The following is a 22,352-nucleotide window of genomic DNA, read 5'->3' on the forward strand; positions in this document are numbered from 1 at the left end:
TCAAATCGTCACAGAGAATATCCGTCCTGCGTGGGGAATGAACTCACGACTCTCTGATCTGTAGATTTGCCCTCTGCCTACTGAGCTAAGCAGGCGGACTTGTCAAAGTTTTGGCACAGACAAGCTCTAAAAATGATGTTTGTCCCCTAAGTGTGACCTTGATCTTCGAGGTAGGGGTCTAGGAGTTGCGTCTCATTAATCGGAGGCAAACATTTATTCTGAATAAAAAAGATTGCTTTATGCATGGCAAAGTTACAGCCCAGACAAGCTCTAAAATAACCTTTGACCCCTAAGTGTGACCTTGACCTTAATGGGTTTGTATGCCACGCTCCATCTCATAAATGGTAACATTCATGCCAAATACAAACATGATTCCTTTATGCATGTCAAAGTTATGGCCCGGACAAGATCTGACATGACCTTTGACTCCAAGTGTGACCTTGACCTTTAATAAAGGAACCCGAGGTTTGCACATGACACTCTGTCTCACTGAGGTAAACACTTAGCCAAATATAAACAAGATTGCTCCATCAATGTCAAAGTTATTGTCCGGACGCAAAAATCTGTGTGGACGCACGCACACGCACATACAGCGAATAGCCATAAATTTAGACGACTATGTCTTCGCTTCCGCAAGTGGATCTGACCAAAAGCAAGAAATTATGGAGAGGAAAATATTTATCTCAACTAACAGGCCCTATGAATGGCCCTCACGTGACCATGGCAGTCATTTATTAAAGTTAGAATTCTTACCACTAAATGACCTTCATACTAAATTTTGTTACATTCATATATCAGTCTGTTCTGAGGAAGAAGTTGTATTCATCAATTAGTTCTGACAAAGAAGTTGTCTGACAGATAATACTTAAGGCAACCAAACCTCTGACTATGAACTGGCCAGGGAAATCATCGGATAGGTTCAACTTTAATTCCCCTTGCTAGAGAATACATTAACTCCATCATGTAGTTCAGGTGAAGAGGATGTTTGAAGGAAATGACTACTGTAGATTTGGTAAAAATTGCTATCATGTTCTCTATAATCTTCGCTAGAATTTGTGAACAGAGCGACAGGCAAATTCAAACATTTGCAAATATTAGGCAGTAATATTAGCACAAACAGTTTCAAAGCTCAATTTCATCTATATATCTTTTGTCTTATCAAATTTTGAAATAAAAGCTGACTCAAAAATTATCCCGTCTGGAGTATTAACATCAAAGGGACCACACCCCATGAGCCCTATTAAAGGGAATTATGGCTGCAATTTGTACAGTTTTTGCTCTCTACCTTAAGGGAATGCTTAAAGCCTATTTTGGTTCTTTTCTATACAGTGCATCTAGTGAAGAGACATCTGAAGGAAATGTTGATGGTCAGATAAAACGGACATCCCCTGTTCTTTCTGCCCCAGGTGAGCCAAAACATGATGATGACCCACAGACAAAGGTGCTCTCTGAAGCTGTATTACTAGCTCTCCCCATGTCTTTGGCTCAGGGGAGCTAATAAAACTTACTTTGTATTTGCTTTGCGTCAATGCTTCAGAGTGGGCCCTGTACTTTATCCGGAAGAAGAAGAAGAAGAAGATAGTGTTGTTATTTTTAACCTTTAGCCTGCTGGCGGCAAGTGATTCTGCCTTTGCGACCAGTGCAGACCAAGATCAGCCTGCACATCTGTGCAGTCTGATCATGGTCTGCACTGTTCGCTATTCAGTCAGTAAATTTTCACTAAACACCCCTTTGAATAATAAATGGTATTGCCCAAATTGAATGATGCAGGCTAAAGGTTAAAGGTCCTTCAGGAGAAATGGAGTGCAAATACAGTCAAATTTCATTCGCTTGAACTTGGATAATTCAAACACCACCCTTCACTCAAACTCCTCATTAGGTTCTGGCAAAATCCCTGTGTAATGTATATTGTTGGATACCTCAAACTACCAATAACTCCAACAAATTCTGTCGGTCACACCCAGATCAAGTTAAAGAAGTTTGACTGTAGTGTTTAGTAAGAGTTTCAACTAAGCCAGTACTTGTGGGTGTCAGAGGTAACTAAATGAACTCATGAACATACTCAAATTAAATCAAGTCTGCTATTATTTTGCTGACCAAATGATTTTTGTCTAATTATTTTAGTTATTCAAGATATCCACTTACTCAGATTTGTCAAAGTATTTGCCTGTATAAGCCATACTAGCAGCACAACAAAGGCCTTGGCCTAAAGATCCTGTTGCTACATCAATGAAATTCAACCTCTGTAATTAAAATGACAATTCTAAAACATAACTACCATACTGTCCTTACTGACTCTCACTTAATGTTATAAAGTTCAGCAATTATTATTCACTCTCAGTATTTGACCATGTGCCCCATTGTTATAAGGTTCAATTTATAGTTGTGGTCAACTCAGTGTCTGGCCATGAGCCCCACTTATCCTTACTGCTATAAAGTTCAATAATTATTACTAACTCATCTCTCAGTGTCTGGCCATGAGTCCCACTTATCCTTACTGCTATAAAGTTCAATAATTATTACTATCTCATCTCTCAGTGTCTGGCCATGTGCCCCACTTATCCTTACTGCTATAAAGTTCAATAATTATTACTATCTCATCTCTCAGTGTCTGGCCATGAGCCCCACTTATCCTTACTGCTATAAAGTTCAATAATTATTACTATCTCATCTCTCAGTGTCTGGCCATGAGCCCCACTTATCCTTACTGCTATAAAGTTCAATAATTATTACTATCTCATCTCTCAGTGTCTGGCATGAGCCCCACTTATCCTTACTGCTATAAAGTTCAATAATTATTACTTATCATCTCTCAGTGTCTGGCATGAGCCCCACTTATCCTTACTGCTATAAAGTTCAATAATTATTACTATCTCATCTCTCAGTGTCTGGCATGAGCCCCACTTATCCTTACTGCTATAAAGTTCAATAATTATTACTATCTCATCTCTCAGTGTCTGGCCATGAGCCCCACTTATCCTTACTGCTATAAAGTTCAATAATTATTACTATCTCATCTCTCAGTGTGTCTGGCCATGTGCCCACTTATCCTTACTGCTATAAAGTTCAATAATATTACTATCTCATACTCTCAGTGTCTGGCCATGAGCCCCACTTATCCTTACTGCTATAAAGTTCAATAATTATCTTACTATCTCATCTCTCAGTGTTCTGGCATGAGCCCCACTTATCCTTATGCTATAAAGTTCAATAATTATTACTAACTCATCTCTCAGTGTCTGGCCATGAGCCCAACTATCCTTACTGCTATAAAGTTCAATAAATTATTACTATTCATCTCAGTGTCTGGCCATGAGCCCCACTTATCCTTACTGCTATAAAGTTCAATAATTATTACTATCTCATCTCTCAGTGTCTGGCCATGAGTCCCACTTATCCTTACTGCTATAAAGTTCAATAATTATTACTATCTCATCTCTCAGTGTCTGGCCATGAGCCCCACTTATCCTTACTGCTATAAAGTTCAATAATTATTACTAACTCATCTCTCAGTGTCTGGCCATGAGCCCCACTTATCCTTACTGCTATAAAGTTCAATAATTATTACTAACTCATCTCTCAGTGTCTGGCCATGTGCCCCACTTATCCTTACTGCTATAAAGTTCAATAATTATAACTATTTCATCTCTCAGTGTCTGGCCATGAGTCCCACTTATCCTTACTGCTATAAAGTTCAATAATTATTACTAACTCATCTCTCAGTGTCTGGCCATGTGCCCCACTTATCCTTACTGCTATAAAGTTCAATAATTATTACTAACTCATCTCTCAGTGTCTGGCCATGTGCCCCACTTATCCTTACTGCTATAAAGTTCAATAATTATTACTATGATTCTCTCCATGTCTGGCCATGTTCAATTATTGTTATTTACCCTCAGTGTCTTGTAATGTTCCCCACTTATCGGCTTATTGCAATAAAGTTCAATAATTGATATTTACTCTCAGTGTCTTGTAATGGTCCCCACTTATCCTAACTGTCATAAAGTTCAATAATAAAATTTTTAAAAGAGTTCAATAATAACAAGAGCTGTCAGTTGACAGCGCGCTCAACTATTCTCAGTGCTTGATAGTATAAAAATAAAAATTAAGCTATGAGTAAAACTTTTAACATTACAATAAGCATATTCTAAGTCAAAAAGGGTCCATAATTCAGTCAAAATGCTTGATAGAGTTGTCTGCTTCTGTTTACAGACTGGGGTTATTATGGTAAACAAGTATGCAAAATATGAAAGCAATATCTCAATGGACTTTGAAAATATTTGGGGTGGTATGCAAACTTTAACATTACAATAAGCATATTCTAAGTCGAAAAGGGGCCATAATTCAGTCAAAATGCTTGATAGAGTTGTCTGCTCCTGTTTAAAGAATGGGGTCATGATGGTAAACAAGTATGCAAAATATGAAAGCAATATCTCAATGGACTTTGAAAATATTTGGGGTGGTACGCAAACTTTAACATTTGTGTGACGCTCACGCTAACGCCAGGGCGTGTAGGATAGCTCCCCTATTCTTCGAATAGTCAAGGTAAAAATTATCAAAGACTCCAAAAATAATAGTAATCACTGAAATTTTTGACAATAAGGATAAAATTAGATTGAATTTAAATATCTTTATAGTCCCTTTACTTTAATAATTTACACTAAATTTATATTAAGCTGATGGTGAAACAAGTTCTACAGCTTATATTCTTGACATCCCATTTTTGATGGTATCCATAGCCACAAGGGTATGACTGAAGAGAAGCTAGATTTCCTTTTAATGCCATGTGCAAAGGGAAGGAGCTATAATTTGGTAATTACAATGTATGTCGCCAGACAGCAAACCCACAACCTCCCATACTCAAAGAAAGCACTCTACCGACTACGCTACCAATTATTTTGATGATAGAGGGTAACATATTAAGACAAAATATTAAAACATAAAATTATTATGAAATGAAAACATAGTATACAGCTTATAAATCACAACATGTTTTTATTACAGAAAATACAGAAACTGACATTAAATCAACCGTTAAGCCTGATTTTTTTTAGCAGTATTTTGACCTGATTTCAGGACACATCATTTGCATTTGCTTTTGCCTATGGGAGGCCATCTGTTGCATAATAGCACAGTCAGCTGCATACATATCAACAAAAGCTAAATTAATATTTTTTACATCGATCCCATTAACATGTAATGATGTTGAAAAGATTAGTTTATGCAATACAAATTTTTACCATCTGTGTTCTGTGTGACAAAAACTAAAACTGGAACATGTGTTTTGATGTTATACATCAAAGATACTCAAAACAAGCTGATAAAGCTTTAAGGAATTTTTCTCTTTAAAATCCACAAAAAGCTATTTCAAAATGAATCATCAGTTTTCTGGCTTGAGTAAAACTGTTGTATAAGAATGGTGGACAAAAATAAGGGCAAACTGATATTCGTATCTAATGGATTATGCTTCACTATTGCGCTATGAGCACTAACATTAGTACCATGAGCAGTACAAGTCTACTTTGAGCACTACAACGGAAACTATGAGCACTACAATAGGTACCATTAGCTTTACAAAGGTACTTAGAGCACTGTGTACTAAGAGCACTTCAATGTGTACTACCAGCACTTCATTGTGTATAATCAGCACTACAGTGGGTACTATGAGTACTACACTGGGTACTAAGAGCACTACCGCAGATACTAAGAGCATTACACTGGGTACAATGAACACTACACTTGGTCCTGAAAGTACTACTCTCACTGGGTACTTAGAGCACTACACTGAGTACTAAGTGCACTACACTGGGTATAGTGAACATTACACTGTGTTCTGAGAGCAATACAATGGGTATTATTAGTGCTACACTAGGTACTATGATTACTAAAATCATAACTAAGACACCTAAGACTGGTAACTATGGGCACTGCAATCAGTACTAAAAGCACTGCACTGGGTACTGAGCACTACAATGGGTACTACATGCACTACACTGGGTACTATGAGCACATCAAATAAATTTACAAGAAGACCTGGGGTCAATTACTTTAAAATGTAATTAATTGCATTACAATTACATTGTGAAATATTCCATCACATTACAATTACATGAAATTTAGCAATGTAATTAATTAAATTACATTGCAAATTGTAATTAATTACATTCGATTACAATACCAAATGTGGTAACAACCTAACGTCTTTACTTTGTACTACATATACAGGATAATACACCCATAAACTGATTTCAGGTATTTCAAAATTGAATTTATGCTGAAAGTAAAATGTGTGTTTGCGGGACAACATGACTCAGTCCTTGATATTGCAAAAGAAGGTAATATTCAGCCCTTAATCAATATTTAATACAAGCAAACTTTGGTTAGGAAAGATGCATGTTACCAGGTATTTCTGTGAGGTCTGAATTTCTCTGAAATTCATATGATAATACTTACAATATCTACAATAATAATTATATTTTTTTATCTTGCTAGAACTGTGATGTCAAAATTAATGCTATGTTGTTTGTATCATGTAATTTGACAAATTTAATCATAGATAAAAAAAAATGATTAAACTGAATGCTAAGCTTTTCAATTTTTGCTTAGATAAAAATGAAATAATAATGATGCAGATAACAATTTCATATCAGATTTGATCATTTTCTTCAAAAACATAAAGACAAACATTATCAAATTTACCAGTTGTTTGTAATAAAACAATTAGGCTGTGTCCAAGGGATTAACACTGACCATAATATTCTATTGACATTTTTCACAGCTATGAAATGCAAATTAGCATGTATAAGGGAAGTGTCACTGGTAATAAACTTATAAACTACTTGTTCAACAAACTGAATTAAAGCATGTGCCATGTAATTGGAATGTAATTGAAATGTAATTGTCAATTACACCCCAAAACAGCACTGAAATTAATTAAATTACAATTACTTATAACTGACAAATGACACAATTACAAAGTACATTCAATTACTTAGGAAGCTGAAACTGACCTCAAGCAATGATCCTATTAACTTTGACAGCCACAGCTCAAACAGTGCTCCAGTTATTGACGTGAAAGCAGTCTCAATTTGGCATCATTACCATGTCCTGTGACCTTCTAACCCTCTCATATGAAAGGGGTCATGACCATCATTTTATGAAATCTCACAGCAGTAGGTCTTAATCCTTTATTATTGATTGGAAACCATTTACAGTTTTGTAAAGTCACAATGGCCTTGACCGTCGACACCCACAGCAATAATGGCCATTAACTGACCATAACAATTGTCCGGTAGGTCCAAGTACTCCAGTTATTGATCCGGGACAGTTTTAAGTCTCAAATTAACTATGACCTTGAAACATCTGTTCTACTAACCACAAAACAGAAGAGATCCCCTACTGACCATAAGCACTCATCCTCTGAGGTTTGACAGCGATAGGCCTATTAAAGGTTTTAAAGCCTCAGTTTTCAATTTAATGAAACCGTGACCTTGACCCCTCATCTACTGACTGGAAAACGAAAGGCGGTAGCCAAATGACTAAAAGGAATTATCCTATGAAGTTCTCTATTCCCTGAGGAAGTTTCTGCATGCCAAGAACTTCGGACATCTGAGCTGGTTTCTACGTAATCACTTTCTGACATCTTATATGTAGATTTCTTAACTTACTGCCAATCTGGGGCTTGTGTTATATACTGTGAAATCATTAATATCTGCGGGGGACTAATTTTCATGGATTTCGTGGTTAAGTCAATCCACGAAATTTAATCCCAACGAACAAGTAAAATTCCCATTCATTTTATGTTCGAAAGTTGAAATCCACGAATTCATATCCCCAAGAAATTGCCGTTTTGACCAAAACCACTAAATTTCATGCCCACGAAATTAAATGATTTTACAGTATGACATATCTTGCCTAAACACTTTTTAAGTTCAATGTTTGTTTAACTAAAGCCATTTAATATAAACCACTTACAGGAGTTGGATGACCTTCAAGATCAGAGTCCACTTTCCTCAGGTTCAGCAGTTCTTTGACATCGAACAGACCTGCTTCAGCCCATGCTGCATATAAAATAGGTGCTGCATGCCCCTACAAAACAGTATGATATAAAAGGTATTTCATATCAGAAATACAACAAAAACAAACTGAAAGCACCATAGCACAAACCATAGGCACTCACAGTTCTGTGAGAAAAAAATCATATCCTATATACCCGAGTATTAAAAAGTGCAGAACTTTATTATTTCATGTAACTATATGGTATAAACAAGCTTGTGCAGTTTTTTACCAGGGTAGTAGCAGAGGGGTCTTAGGGGGTGGGGCTGGGGTGGGAACTGAGAATAAACTATAAACTACACATAATGTCAACTGGAGCGAAATTTATGTTCAACAGGAAAAACATATACTGGTCTAAAATTGCACTCACAACACACGTACAGCCTGGAAAATTCACATAAACCCCAATACCCTTTTACTACCATTCTCTGACATCTTGCATTCTTTTTTTCTACTCTGCAAGCTATTTCAATATTTTACTGTTAATTTATAAAATTGAGATACTGACTGCACTTGGTTCAACTTTACAGAAATAGATGTAAAATTAAAAAACCTGTATAATATTTTTATTTATGTAAAAAATACCAATAAAAATGATAAATTACATTTAAAAAAAAGAAAAAAGATATATTAGTGATAACAAAAAAAAAAAAAATTAAGCAAGATTAATACCGCCTGCAGCAAACTGTACCATTGATTTCGCATTAAGTGTAAAAATGACATTTTTATCTGTATTTTAAAACATTTATGATTTATAGGAATAGGTTTTTTTACACATCCATCAGTATAGATGGCATATGATTTTTGCATTTCACTTTTTCACTTTGGTTACAATAATATCGTAATTCACACATTAACAAGTGTTTTTATGATAACAAGGCAGTCTAAAAGACAGCTTTATCCCCTACCACTGTTATGAATAGTGAAAGGGGTAATGGTATTGGGTGGAAGCATTGACGTTCAATGTTAAGTATTTTTACAGTCCATGTATGACGACATCAATGAATTTGAAAATCCTTCAAGGGGTTTAGGAGATACAGAGTGGACACAAAATGGAAGGCTCAAACCTTTGACCTTGAGTTGTGACCTTGACCTTGAGCTGACATGGCTGACTCATGAGTTCTGCACATCGTCTTGATGAGGTGATCATTTGACCAAAGTTTCATGAATTTAGGAGATACAGAGCGGACACAAAGTGGAAGGCTCAAACCTTTGACCTTCGAGCTGTGACCTTGACTTTGAGCCGACATGGCCGACTCATGAGTTTGGCACATCATCTTGATGAGGTGACCGTTCGACCTAATTTTCATGAAAATTTTTAATCGTGGCGGGGGATTAATAACAATATGAAAATACGAAATTTGAAATAAAACCTAAAATAAGCCAAAAGAACTTGTTCTTAAAATTTACAGTATCACATAATCACAAACAGAACAAACAAACAGTAGTTTCATTAAATAAATACATTTTTATTATAATAGACAGACAGATGTAATATTTTAAGTAAAGCATTAAATAAATTCCAAACTCTTCAGCTACTACTTCAAATGTTTACAACCAATGGCAATTTTCCATTTTAAGTTACATAAAAATCAAATATCAGAAAATGTTAAGACAAAATACCTTTGAAAGGACAAATCGATCACTTCTTGGGTCTCTCGGGAATTGCAAGTCATAGCGCATCGTATGAAAGAACAGCACAGACATAATCTCTGCTGCAGACATACATGATGTCACATGTCTGAAATAAAATATGCATAAAATTTGGGAGGTTTTAGACTATGAAAGCCAAATACAATTTCAGTTTATCAAGCAGTTCATGAGTTCCATCCCCTGCAAGGCATACATACTCTGTGACACTGCAATTGTAATAATTCATCCTCCACCTCCAATTCATGTTGGGGAAGTTGGCATTTACTTGCCGAGAACAGCTTAATACTGGTACAGAATCTAGAAACACTGGTTGGATTAACTGTCAGCCATTATATAATTGAAATATTGTTTAAAAACAGCACTAACCCCACAAAAAACAAATCAGCTTCTTCCATGGCAATTTTTGTACCCCCCGACAACAAAGTTGTAAGGGGGGGTATACTGGTTTCAGGTTGTCTGTCTGTCTGTCTGTCTGTCCGTCTGTCCATAGACGCAATCTTGTGCGCACCATCTCTCCTTATCCCCTTGACAGAATTTAATGAAACTTCACACAAGTGATCAGTACCAACAGTAGTTGTGCATGGGGCATGTTAGGTTCTTTAAGAAAAAACATTTGCAGAGTTATGGGACTTTGTTTTTTGTTACTATACTATATACATAGATACAATCTTGTGCGCACCATCTCTCCTCATCCCCTTGACACAATTTAATGAAACTTCACACAAGTGATCAGTAGCAACAGTAGTTGTGCATGGGGCATGTTAGGTTCTATTAGAAAAAAAATTTGCAGAGTTATGGGACTTTGTTTTTTTGTTACTATACTATATACATAGACACAATCTTGTGCGCACCATCTCTCCTCATCCCCTTGACACAATTTAATGAAACTTCACACAACTGATCAGTAACAACAGTAGTTGTGCATGGGGCATGTTAGGTTCTTTCAGCGACAAAAATTGCAGAGTTATGGGACTTTGTTTCTTGTTAACATACTATGTACATACAGCCTGCATATGCAATCTTGTGCGTGCCTAATCTACCAAACCCTTGCACACAATTTAATGAAACTTCACACAAGTGATCAGTACCAACCCTAGTTGTGCATGGTGCATGTTACATTCTTTTAGATAAATATTCTGCATAGTTATGGGACTTTGTTTTTTGTTACTATACTGTATACATACAGCCCACATAATTATGCAGTCTTGTGTGTGTCAAATTCAATGTACTGTGTCAGTGCATGCGGGGGGTACATTCATCACCTTTAGTGATAGCTCTAGTTAAACCTACCTCAATACTACTATACTTTAAGGAAAACATATATCTAAACTACTTTTCTCGACAAAAGCAGCAACCTGAATTCCCTACACGTTTTAAATACTGGACGGAATAACAGATGGAGAATGGCAAAGTATGTATAATACACTTTCCGGTCTTCAAAGCTGCTAAAGAACATGCTGTTTGATAATTAAATTGTGCTTTAAAAAGAAGCAGTCTATCAATCAAAATTGAATGTTTTAAAGAATATTGTCACTTAAGAATAATTTTTTCAAAAGGAAATACAGTTCCTTTCAAAGATCTTATTCCTGACTTATGATATCTATAGCTGAAACTACTCAGTGAAATTCTATTTTGCTAGTACTTAAGTAGTGTCATTACTAATTGCTGCAAGACTTAAGCTGGGAGGAACTCCATGCGCATTTTAACAAATAGCAGTTAAAGTATTCAATCAGCCAGTATTGACTACTACATGTACTCTTCTGAGTATACTGCACTGGACCAAAATGACCAGTATTGTCCATTTCAATGAGTGTAATTTATAGTAATAAAACCTTTAATTAATTTAAAATAAAGGCTACTGCAAGAAGATAAAAGCATTGAATAATGTAGTATTGACAAGTCTAAGTATTGTCCAAAATGGAGCCTGACCAGGAAGCATTGGCAAGGACCAAAACTGAATCAACCAGTATTGACCACTATAGTTACTCTTCAATGAACAAAATTTTATATTATTCAAATTGCTTTATCATTTTTATATTATCATTACAGCCTGTGCTAATCTGTGAATCTAAGTGTTGAATTATACTAGTACTGATTACCTGAAAGTGACCATAGTACTGAATTGACCAGTATTGACTGGTTTTAACCAGTACTGACTGCCGGTGCAACAATTAAATACTGACCCCATTGAAATTAGACCCCATGGATCCTTTTTCAACATTGAGAATTGACCCCGTCAACATTTCAACATTGAATTTAGATCAAAAGGTCCTTTTTCAATGTTGAGAATTGACCCCGTCAACATTTCAACATTGAATTTTGATCAAAAGGTCCTTTTTCAACGTTGAGAATCGACACCACCAACATTTCAACATTAAATTTTGATCAGTGGGGTCAACTTTCAACGGGGTCAATATTTAATGTTACACTGGCCCGGTCAATACCCATATTGACCGGCTTTTTGACAACAATGGCTAGTAGTGTCACTACTACACTGCAAGACTTAGGCTGCACAGAGACAACAGCGTAAAATCCTCATACTATACCGGATCTACTACCAACTGACTGATTACAATGCAGGTAATACTATGCTTGGCCTAGTCAGAGATCTGACCTACAAGACAACCACTTCCTTGAACACTGCTTACAAAGTAGATCATTCTTCCCATCTTGTAACCTAGTCCAAATAATATGATTTTTAGGAACAGTGTGATAACTTTTGACTGTTGCTGTCCAACTAAGTCAAATGAGTAAGGCTACTCCTCTACCATACACATTCGGAAATGTTTTAACATCTCAGCCATAACAATGCCACCTATTTAGTATTTATGCCTTCAAAGCCTATACTGGTGCAGTGTTCAACAGCAACCACAGACGCATTTGCTTTAAGTGTACGGCCCACGTTTTGGAAAAAAAATTTTGAACATCAAATCATAGAAATATAGAGAAGTTTTACATGAAAATTAAGCAGCATTTAAAACATTTGTATCATTCTACCAATTCACTCATATATGTATTGAATTCCGGAAAGGAATTGCATGAAGGGGCCACACTTCTGGAAAGTTCAACACCTTCAAAGGCACTGACCTCCATATTTGCCCTAAAATTGTATGACCTTCTTTTAAAATTGTAGTTTGAGCTTATTGTGAACATTAGAGCACGAGTTCTTTTAAAAATTATCTTAAAAAAGCCAAAACAAGAAAAAAAAACATGACTGTGGATCAAGGCAGGGCTGGTCTAAGCCCCAGTATATATGCCCCTTACCAAAACTGACGCTCATATGCACCTAGATACACGAGTTGCTTTTAAAATATAGTGAAATTGAGAAGATTGCCCAAGAAAGCAACATCATCGCTGACACATGGCCCAGGCAGGTACTTGTTCTTGAAAAGTCAAGCTGAAAACGTATGTTCATATTAATAAACCTTTATAATTTGAAGATTTAGGACCTTAATTCTATATCTAAAACTTATGGTGGCATATTTTGATCACTACTTAACCAGTTAATTTTTATGAAAAGTTTTGCGTTACAAATGGTGGATATGTAAGATAAACACAGATCTAGCAAGTGGAAACTTGAACTTTTACAATGTGGTCCAGCCATGATGGAATATAGGGTGTTCTGTGAACTTTAATTATAATCTTTTAATGATACCATTAATAACACAGGCACCAGTATCGGGATGAAAACAATGTCATATTTTTTGTCCTGATACTGGTGCCTGTTATTAGTTCAAAATATTAGTTCAAAATGAAAAATATATAAAGAAATACACTGTACTATCTACAGTAGACATAATTATGTATCTTTTTAAGGGGGCTCATATTTCACTACATATTTTTCATTTTGAACTCATTTAGGATGAAAACAAACATATTTTTGTCCCAGGTCCGATACTGATGCCTGTGATTATACTGCACATCTGTATTTTCGCGGCAATTAACAATTTTCAGTGATGTTGTAATAAATTCTGAAATCAGTTTCTTTCGTTGAATAGGGAACAATTTTTGCTGTTTCAAAGCTTGCAAAATCTTCGTGAGTAAGTCGAAAGAAAGTCAGAACTCCAAAGCAAAACAAATGTACAAATGCTTCACAATGTAACTTCAATACCGCGAGATTAGTGATACCGCGAGAATAGTGATGTCCAGTATAATAATAAAACAGGACCAACGTGTGACCGCAGTTGATAATTTGACACCCTATAGATTACAGCGACCACTCAATTAAGCACGGGTGAACATTATCGATTATTTTCATAATTTCATTAACAAATCGAGATGTCGGCGCTTTTGATCATAGAAACAGCGGTTACGCCAATATATCAACCGGCCAAAATATACGAGGCGATTTCTTTTACAAGTGGAGTTACTATATCAAGGGGGCGTAACTGTGCGCACTGGTGATTTTCATATCTATTAAAGTACTTTCCTGCTGATTTGCAGGATGTCCCGGCCAGTCTTACTAGTCTACCCGTATTTTATATTGACATTTTTACGGTATCGTGCTACAAAAACCAGTGGTTTGCTTTCCGGGACAATCAGAAAATCAAATCACAATTATGTATTCGACAAATTATGTACCAGCCAAAAAAACCCACAGGCACAGGTCCAGTGATTTTTTTGTTTAATATAAAAAACTCACCTTTTTCACACAAATATACTTTTTATATGTTAGTCAAATGAAAAAAAAAATGATGACAAAAAATCTGGTCACAGTATCATATACATTGAATTATATGATACTGTGACCGGATTTTTGCTCATCGATTTTTTTTTTCATTTGACTAACACATATAAAAAGTATATTTGTGTGAAAAAAAGGGATCTTTTTATATTAAACAAAAAATATACACTGGACCCGTCCCTGTGAAAATACCCACCAACGTTCCTGGTTTTTATTTAAAGTTGTTTCATTTGGTGTTTTTTTTTTTTAATTTTTTTAATCCAGTGAAAAATCATGCAGTCGTGCCGATTCAGTTTTGATCTTAACGGTCGGAAAAATTAGTTATGTCAGTAGAGCTTTAATCAAAATTTAATGTTCTTTTTGAAATTTTTGCGTCCAATCAAATCAGTTTTCAAGAAAGACTTTTTCAAACACATGTTTTTTTTTTATTATTTTTTATTTTTATTTTATTTTTTTGTGAATGATGTCTGATTACCACTGCAATCTCGCAGAAAGGACATATACCTTGATATTATTACACCAGTGTTGTTTATACGAAAATTAACGCCCTTTTCTTTCCATTGAAAATGTATAATGAATGTAAAAAAAAAGCTACAAACATCAGCAAGAAGTTACACTATACGAGACATTAAGTTAACAACCTTAGGGGATTTCTTCAGGACTGTGATGAGATTTTGCATTAAATTTGCTCGACTATTTGCAAATGGTAGAGCTTTAGTAATCACCCTTTCGTAGGCGTCAGCGTCACACAGGTTAAAATTTTTCATGTTAGCAGGCTTCTCAGAATCTACTGGACCATATGCTTTCAAACTTCAAACATATCTTTTGCATCATGAGATGACCTCCCAGGACAAGTTATATAACACTAGCTTTTATTTTGTTACAGTTATGCCCCTTTTTAACTTAGAATTTCAGGTCAAAGTTTTGCATGTAAGCAGGTTCTCAGAAACAACTAGGCCAACTGCTTTTTTAACTTCACATATGTCTTTCATATCATATGAGATGACATCAGAGGGCAAGTTATATCACTCTAGATCTAGCTTTTATTTTTGTGACAGATGTTCATGTAAACATATTTCTCCGGAATTACTTGACCAAGCGTTTTCAGATTCTCCGCACGTCTTTGACATCATGAGTTGATCTCATCGGACAAGTTACATAACTCTAGCCTTTTTGTCAAAATTAAGCCCCTTTTACATAGAAATGTTGCTAAAATTTTTGCACGTAAGCATGTTTCTGAGGAATTACTTGACCAAATGATTTCAGACACCCCTTACAGAAGAAAAAGGCCTGCTGCGTACTCTTGCTGTGTACATACAGCGTATATGATGCGTACATGATGTGTACTGAAATCAAGGGCTTTAAATAGTACGCAGGATATACACCGCACATACACCGATAGTACGTTTGTAGTACACTTTTGACATGCAAATGAGCTCTGCCGCGTACTACTTGCTGCGTACATGCTGTGGACTACATAGTACACAGGATGTACGCTAGAGGAATTTAGTATGCGGGAAATAGTACACAGCATGTACGCGGCACATACACTTTTCACATGCAAATGAGCCTGCGGTGTACTAACCCTGTGGCGTACATGCTGTGTACTCCTGCGGCGTACATTCTGTGTACTCCTGGCCCGAGTCCTGCGGCGTACATGCTGTGTACTCCTGCTGCATACATGTTGTGTACTCTTGTGGCGAAACTGCTGTGATAATGTAAATTCCTTACCCCACCAACTTTCTTATGCAAATGCTGATCATTTGGACAGAAAAAAACAGAAAAAAGATAAGTGACATGCATCAATAAGTATTTACCCATACCAAAATAATGTAGATTGATGTTATCAAATAAATTAGTATGCTTTTCTTCATCCACTTTTCAATGAAATAAATCAATTTTTGTAGCATGTAATTTGGTAAATATCTGAAGAAAATGGTGTTACTGCATCAAGGGGAAACAACTTTAATGCAACTAAATATAAGTGTTATAAATTTCAAAGTATCTGCGGTGTACATGCAGTGTACTATTTTCTTGTACAAGTCCCTCCTGCGTACATGCAGTGTACTCCTTAAATTTTCAGAGTCTGTGCTGCGTACTTGAAGTGTACTACTGACCTCCTGCGTACATGCTGTGTACTCGTCGAAATAGTACGCGGCATGTACGCGGCATGCGGTGTATGTAAAATGTACTCCTCTGGCGTACTACTGTGTTCGCGGCATATACACAGCAAATACGCAGCATGTACGCCACAGAGGCTTGCTTCTGTAAGGGACTCCACACGTCTTCGGCATCGTGGGATGACCTCATTTGACAAGGCTCATAACTCTGGCTTTAAGTTTATCAAAACCTAGAAAATGTTGCTAAAGCTTTGATATGTAAACTAGTATTGGAGAGCAGCTGCGCAATAATACAAGGAAAGTAGCAAATCATAGAAACTGCATAAAAACCGATACAAAATATAACCACATTTAATTTAATATATCATTTGACTCGGTTAAAATTCAACCCGTAGGTATTCAAGTAGATGATTTTTGATACTATCTCTTTCGACTAGGTTATTACCACAGTACATCTCTTTCCTCCCATGATTTACATTATCAACTTACAGATTTAGTTTTACATAATATGTGCGGAATGCTAATGTTTCATTGAAGGGGAAAGTTGTTTTCATCCATCAAAAGGTTCGACATGGCCCCGAGAAGAGTTCTGGGAAGTGTATATATGTCTAAATCCTTGGTAACACCTCCTTTGAGACATGTGGTAAAGTTGCAAGCTATTCAAAGAATATGAATGTTGCTACTAAATCAAGGGATAATATGGGGTGGACGGAAAAAATGTTATAAAAATGCATTTACAAGAATTGCACACAACTTGTGACATTAAAATCCATTAATTTCTTGCATAGACAGATATATAATAATACATACCCTATTGACAATGTCGCAAATGTTATATTTAAGTGTTACATTAGGACGAAAAAATTTAGAAAGCTGTCTAGGTAGTGTATAAACATAGTTAACATCCAGGCTACTCAGTGCCGGTCGCAGTATATTAACGTCATGCATTCTGTTAATGTTTCAAGTACTTTTTTTTATCAAACATATCTAAAAATATCTCTTATTAAGGTAAGTGTCAGCTTATAGGTTAGGCCAAATGCCCGGTGACCGTACCTCCAGACTTAGCGTCTTGATATTCAGCATAGTCGCTGCCTTGAAACTACAAAGTTCTATGTTTTGATCTCAGTGTTGTTATATTTTCTTGTCCTTTGGGTTCATGGAGAACTTTTAATTCTATATTGCAATAGAATTCCGCTTTTTAGCCGATGCTAGGGAGAGAGATGGGTAGGTCCCTTATAAACACACCCAGTCAAACCAAGTCTGCTATTATGTTGCTTTGTTTCGTTCTATGTTTGAATTCACAAATCTTATTGAAGATGCCTCTTGTTGAACGTTATTCTAGCGTTAGAGTATTTTAGATCTCGGCGATTCACAAATCATGTATTTTTTTTTTATTTTGCTACAGACGATAAAACGTCAGAAAAATAAACATACTTTGCAATACCATTGATTCTTTAATGCAAAGCAGTCATGAAGTTGTTTTATACATAGATATCTTCTCTATTTCATTTATAAATCGAACTTCTGAAATTGTATTTTACTAATAAATCTGCAAGTGTTACACCCATTTTACGGAGCCAGTGCGCTTTTAATTATCTTCGCAGGAAAGTAAAACTTACACCCCAGTAGGGAGTGTAAAAATACTTCCCCCTAAACTATATGAATATGTGAGATACTCATCGATGAGCTTTAGTCCCAACACTCTATTAATCATGCAAAAAAAGTATTATATGCCACTTACCCTGAATTACTGGCCTGGGTAGCATTGATAGTATCAATTCTTAGCTGATTTGCCATGTCCCTGAGGAACTGAAAAGCTTTCGAATCTGGGTGTTGATAGTCCGTCATTATTTCTTCCTATAGGTAGATGAATCACGTCGAATCCGAACAAAACTGGTAAAATCGTAAGAATTTTCAAAACTTTGCTGCCCTTCTTTTTTTAGAAAAATCTGCTTCAGGATTTTTTTTCATGAAATTAAGGCAGTACGCCTGCGTCAGTATATTATACAAGCTCCGCCCAGTTACAACAGGACAAACGACTGATTTTACTAATTTATTGATATATTCCAGTTAAAACAATCCGAGACTATGGGAACGTTTTCCTCATGAAAAAGAAATATACGACAATATTGCATAACCCGTACAGTTGCGTTAAATATTCCAGACTACTGAGGACAAAGTGCGAATTAGGATGGATATGTTTCACGAAAGTATAATATTGAGCCGCGCCATGGGAAAACCAACATAGTGGCTTTGCGAACAGCATTGATCCAGACCAGCCTGCGCATCCGCGCAGTCTGGTCAGGATCCATGCTGTTCGCTAACAGTTTCTCTAATTGCAATAGGCTCTGAAAGCGAACAGCATGGATCCTGACCAGACTGCTCGGATGCGCAGGCTGGTCTGGATCCATGCTGGTCGCAAACCCACTATGTTGATTTTCTCATGGCACGGCTCATATGTTAAAAATCAGATTTATTCCAATCAGAGTTCATAGTTCTTATAAACTATTCGACTCCATAGAGCTGCTTTAGTATATAGTTTATAAATGGTACCGGTTATAACTCATGAAAAACAAATGCACTGCAGTTTATCCAGTCAAAGAATAAACATCTGTTGCCAAACATTTACTGCCTTTTTAACAACGGTTAACGGTTTATACAAAATTTTCTGATAAAACACCATGTAAGAAAGTTTGCAAAATATCTTGTTCATGCATACTTGCATAAACGTAAATCTATTTATCTAAATGTATAAATGATCTCGCAGGGTTTTAATGTATGACTTACCACTAAATAATCTTAGTGAAGTTTTTCAGATATATGTTTACGTGATAGTTCATTTAAATTCACACTGTATTATTACCATTATATTTTAATAGAGACTTATAGGTCCATGGGGCTGGATGATTCTTTTTTTGTTATTTATACGTTTTGCTATATTGTATATATCACATATCACTTTAATAAACGATTTTTCTTCTTCTTCTTCTTCTTCTATAAAGCCACTCAACATGTTATTTTTAAAAATGACCCATGGTATTTCCCTATACAATTTCAGAAAGTGATTATGTAAATTATTGAAAATAAATGTTTTGAAATTATGTAAAGCGTTTAATTAATCAGGAATGCATTTAGGATATTACATAAATATATTCAAAACCGATGTTCGCATGTTTTTTATTTCTCAATGTTAAAAGCATGTACACTTTGTTTCGTCGAAAGTGTGAACGAGTAGCTTTAACCTTGTAGTGAAGGTTTCTGAATAATAAGTTTGACTGTGCTGTTAATTTTATGTTTACTTACCCACAGTTTGGATGAAATTTTTCATTATGTCCATTTCCATCAAGTTTGGCATGGAATGTATATATGACACTGAAAAATGATAAAGTTGGTGAAAATAAAAGTTAGATATTGGTAAAAATGCAAGAAGTATGTAGATTTTCTGCATTATTTCAAAAACCCAGATGTTACGTAACAAAGACCATATAAATTTGCGGTAATATACATAAACGTTAACGTATGGGGCAAAAGGGTACACATTTCTCAAAATCGCAAAATCTGTAGGCATATTGAAACAGTTTCTTGTTAAAGGAATTATCCATATTGTCAATGCTCTATCAAGCTTTTAAAATTAATGATTTGAGATAGGTATTGCAAATAAGTAAGTTTAGAATATATCAAAGAACAAATAAATGAAATTTTTCGAAGTGTAATGCCTTTAAAAGTGCGCTAACAGCTTTTCGAATTGAATTAATGGCTAAACAATTTAAAGTTCACCTAAGCTAAAAGTTTTCATGGTGAACTTCTATATATAAGATTATTGGATGTCATTTGTCTGTCCGTCCTTTGTCCACAATCTTCTTCTAAACCACTACGCTAAATTCAACCAAGCCTGACAGAAATGTTCTTTGGATGTGGTTCTTTCAGATTCTTTCGACGAATTTAGATCACCCATGCTCAATTCTGGTTGCAATGGCAACTGAAAGGGGAAAAAAATAAAAATCTTCTCGGAAACTATTACAGAAGAACAGCTACCCTACTCATCCGTGCAGAACTCTGGTTGCCATAGGAACCAAAAGAAAAGATTTCAAAAATATTCATCTTCTCACAAACCCCTGGCATATTTTTGAAATAATTTCACAGAAATGTTCCTTTGGTGACCCTTACCAAACTCCATTCCTTCAAACCATTCATTCTCCTTAAACCTAGCCCCCAGAGGGCGGGGTTAGTTTTCCCATTGTAGCTTTACGGTAAACTTAAATATTTTCACACAAACGGTCCATGGTTAACCCTCTTCCACATTCCACCAGGTCCCCCCTCTCTCCCCCACCCTCTCCCTCCACACTTGAACTTTTATTCTTTTTACTAGTATTTGATATTTCTCTTAGTATCATATGTTATCATTCCTTGAAGCATATCCCACCAACCCTCACATACACGCGCCAGTGTTTTTTTTTATGGAAACTTAATTACACTTGCCGTGTTACAGATATTTTCTTTGCATTACCGTCTTGTAAAACTGTTCAGTTAAGGAAGCTGTGTCACTCAGACGAACGATCCAGGACCATCATTGCCCTCTTGTTTTGAGTGTCGGTGTTTCATATCATTTGAAGGCAAATAAGAAATAGCACATAACGTTTATCGTACATTGAACGAAGAGATAGTGCAATATAAAAGAATCGATATTAGATGAAAGTGAATATTTTCTATTTAAGTTCGACTATATAAAGTATAAGGAGAGCAGTCTTACTCGACGGGTGTCCGCGTCCACACTTTAGGGAAAAACGCCTTTCTCTTTTTTTTTATTACTCAATGGATTTGCTTCAAACTTAAAGGGACTGGCCTCCAGATCGTTCGACAACAAAATTTTTTTTTTCAGATATCTGGAAATAAATGCTGTCTTTCTTAAGAAGGCTTTAAAACTTAATTACTGACAAACTATGAGAACTTACTGATTTTACTACTTTTAACGATGAAAATCGAAAAGCGTTTGTAACGCTTTAAATTTACTGCAGGTAAACTGTCTCGATTATAAATATCTACATTTTGAAGTTATAATTCAATACTTCACCATATATAGCGCTATTGGTTGCGACGACGGGAAAATGTCTTTATTGCCGCCCCTTACAGAAGCAAGCCTCTGTGGCGTACATGCTGCGTATTTGCTGTGTATATGCCGCGAACACAGTAGTACGCCAGAGGAGTACATTTTACATACACCGCATGCCGCATACATGCCACGTACTATTTCGACGAGTACACAGCATGTACGCAGGAGGTCACTAGTACACTTCAAGTACGCAGCACAGACTCTGAAAATTTAAGGAGTACACTGCATGTACGCAGGAGGGACTTGTACAAGAAAATAGTACACTGCATGTACACCGCAGATACTTCGAAATTTATAACACTTATATTTAGTTGCATTAAAGTTGTTTCCCCTTGATGCAGTTACGCCATTTTCTTCAGATGTTTACCAAATTACATGCTACAAAAATTGATTTATTTCATTGAAAAGTGGATGAAGAAAAGCATACTAATTGATTTGATAACATCAATCTACATTATTTTGGTAAGGGTAAATACTTATTGATGCATGTCACTTATCTTTTTTCTGTTTTTTTCTGTCCAAATGATCAGCATTTGCATAAGAAAGTTGGTGGGGTAAGGAATTTACACTATCACAGCAGTTTCGCCACAAGAGTACACAGCATGTATGCAGCAGGAGTACACAGCATGTACGCCGCAGGACTCGGGCCAGGAGTACACAGAATGTACGCCGCAGGAGTACACAGCATGTACGCCGCAGGAGTACACAGCATGTATGCCGCAGGGGTAGT

The 22,352-nt window shown here is 35.9% G+C and overlaps 1 pseudogene; it reads right to left on the reverse strand.

Annotated features, from left to right (window-relative positions):
- LOC123549206 (transketolase-like protein 2) overlaps positions 1–18,603 on the reverse strand; it is a 56,213-nt pseudogene extending 37,610 nt beyond the window's left edge.
- Positions 18,604–22,352: the final 3,749 nt, after the last annotated feature.

The sequence above is a fragment of the Mercenaria mercenaria genome, chromosome 6 (assembly GCF_021730395.1).
Source record: "Mercenaria mercenaria strain notata chromosome 6, MADL_Memer_1, whole genome shotgun sequence".
NCBI classification, from domain to species: domain Eukaryota; kingdom Metazoa; phylum Mollusca; class Bivalvia; order Venerida; family Veneridae; genus Mercenaria; species Mercenaria mercenaria.